Here is a 3,010-nt window from a genome sequence, read left to right on the forward strand (position 1 = left end):
TTCAATAATTATAAAGAATTTATTGTATTTTACTGTTTATTTTTGTATTACTGATTTTTACTGTTTTTTCTATGTTACTGACTCTGTAAATTGTTTTGTATTTGTAATATCCAGGCCCTGAAGAGGACAATATATTTGTCGGAACGTTGGCAAAAAGACGAGTTGTTTTATTTGACCGATTCCTTGCAAATCTTCCATCCTAAGTTTATATCAACAACGGTCGAAAAAATCAAAACCATCAGCGTAGAATAGGTTATCTTTTTTTTTTTTTATCGGTTGGTAGAACTGCTTGTATTTTTGCCCATCTTGAATGAATCGCTTTACTTGACAAATTAAATGAGAAAAGCCCACGCTGAGTTCATTTTCTCCGAAATATAAGTGGTAGTACTGTTGAGAAAAGAAATAACCAGCTGAGGTAAAAGTTTTGAATAACCTTCTGGACTCTTTCTCACTTAGGAAGTGGAGGTTGTGCTAGTTTAACGGTAAGAGAAGTAAACAATAGTTAGTAAATTTTGCGCAGTTCTGGTGGCAGTTGTTAGGCTGTAAGTGAGGCATTATTAGTGAAACACAATCATCTAGAGAGGAAAAAAGGAAATAAGTAGAAAAGAGAAAAGGATGACTGAGAGGGGCCCCAGCTAGATCAGTGGGTGGGCCCCCTGCAGAGGCTATCCCACATTGTTGTCAAATGTCAAAACATATATAAATCCGTCCTTATGGGGCAATAAAATAATAAATGTTTTCAGTACAGTTGTATTGTATGTAAGGGAAAAATTTAAAGAAGTTAGTTAGTTGCTGTTGGCAATATTCCCCATACTCCTGCCAGGAAACAGGGTGAGTGAACCTAACAGTCGACAGAAACATGAATACAAAAAACAACAACAACAAGGAGAAGAGAAAAACTCTTCAGTAGTTATAATAGCAGAGAGAGAGAGAGTCAGAGGACTATCAGTTGTAAAACTGTCCGAACAGGACGACATGCTCTAGTTGCACCTCCAATGCAACTGTCAATCATGGGGCCGCTAAGTAGCTACACATGTGGGCACGCACTGCTAAAAAAACATCTCCTAATGTGCATTAATAATAATCACACAATTCTCTCTTAAATGATATCGATCGCAGTAACTAATACCAAACATCTAACACAAATTCTGTGCTAAAATCACTTCTCTACAAATTATTATTCCTTTTTTTACATTGATTTTAACAAATCTCTATTTTATCTATAGACTAAGAGTTTTCTATAGACTTACATGTACATGTTACTATTTTCTCCGATAGAGAAAGGCCAGTTAAAAATTAATATAATTGCCAAAATTAACGCCTTTACAACTAGGTTAAAAGAAAAATGCCTAAATAATGAAGAAAAACGTCTAATATTAAAAGTTGTCCTTTCTTTTGAAGGTTCTTGTTCGAAATACCAAGTTAGGAGAGAATTTTAATTAACTAATCTTAAGTGAAGAAAATAGATTTGCTACAAACAATACATCTTTAAAGTAACAGGTTATAGAACAGCATTTAAACAATAATTTGCTCGAATATATCTAATAATTTATTCATTTAATTCCTATAAATCAAATAGTGTTTTAATAATCAGATTTATAGTTCTACAAAATGAAATTAGAAAATTTTGTTCATGTTTTAGTATTCATTACTAAGCTTCATACGACAGGCTAGCAAAGGGTCCCATGGTGTAACGGTTAGCACTCTGGACTCTGAATCCAGCGATCCGAGTTCAAATCTCGGTGGGACCTGCAACTTTTTTTTCCCCAACTTCTTTTTTTTTTTTTAATGAACTTTTTCAAAATTACAAACACAGTAATTTGAAATAGTTGCCCTATAAATAAAAATAGAAGTGGAGTAAAGAATATTTTTAATTGTTTTAAAACCTTTTCATAATTATATAAAATAAAAAGACTGAGTGACAACCCTGGATTTTATATTTTAAAAATACTTACAGATAAATAAACTTCCATTATTTTATCATTAATTTTCTTGTTACATCGAAAGTGATCGATCTATCTGTCAATGGTAATAATACATCTTTTGAGATCTACTGAAAGTAAAAATAAGTGTTCATTGCACGTCTTTGTACAATATTAAATTAAAGTTGGATTCTAAGGGTATATTGTTAAAGAAAATTATTCAGATTTTATTCAAGTGGCTTTCAATTTTATTACCTTCTTTATTCTGCCCTTATTTTTGTCCTCAATACATGAAATGTCCAACAATCAATCATTTTTACACCTCGCAAAAAGGTTATATGGCTAGCTTGAGGTTGTTTCATTACTTTTAGTTTCTGGTTATTGCTATCGCGGCTAATGGTAATAACAGTTATTTTATTATCTACCTTATAAAATCATGAAAAATTATATTTACAATTGAAATTTCTGCATGAAGTTCTAATAAAAAGATTTCACGCCAATTTTATTTTTGGAAAATTTATTTGAAATATGTTTTCTTTCCAAAATAAACCAAATTAATTGAAATTTAAGAAATTCATTTACAGAAAAATGTTTTTCTGTTAATTTAGAAGAGCGTTACCCCCATTTTTTATGTACACTTTATTATTAATAATCTATTTATTTACAACAAACTTAATTTACAAATATTTAAATGAAGTAAAAGGAGATATTTTGTTTTGTTTCTTTTTTTAAATAAATGTACAAGGTATTAAATATATATATAAAGGAATATAAAAGAAAATATGGATAAGAAGAAATGATGCACAAAGCCACTGATTGGAGAAGTTTGATAATAAATGAAAGAATTGAGCAAAGAGGCCGCGGCAGCTTGGTCAGGTGACCAGCGGAACGAAATATGCTTAATAGGTGTTCCCATATTAACATAATCCAGTATTAAGACGGTGTTCCACTTTTAACATACACGGATAGAGGGGGAGGTACTGTCTTTGACCTCTAAATGATACACAACTATAAACTTGTTTATTAAAGCATATATTTATTAATATATAAATATATAGTAGTAATATAATTTATTATACATACATATT

General features: G+C 30.5%; 1 non-coding gene across 1 annotated transcript; it reads left to right on the plus strand.

Annotated features, from left to right (window-relative positions):
- Positions 1 to 1,679: 1,679 nt before the first annotated feature.
- On the plus strand, positions 1,680 to 1,751 carry TRNAQ-CUG (transfer RNA glutamine (anticodon CUG)). The gene has a single exon. It is a non-coding gene; the product is annotated as a tRNA-Gln (tRNA).
- The last annotated feature ends 1,259 nt before the right edge of the window (positions 1,752 to 3,010 follow it).

This window comes from Rhodnius prolixus, unplaced genomic scaffold (genome assembly GCF_049639745.1).
Source record: "Rhodnius prolixus isolate KJV_2025 unplaced genomic scaffold, Rpr scaffold_10, whole genome shotgun sequence".
Classification (NCBI taxonomy): domain Eukaryota; kingdom Metazoa; phylum Arthropoda; class Insecta; order Hemiptera; family Reduviidae; genus Rhodnius; species Rhodnius prolixus.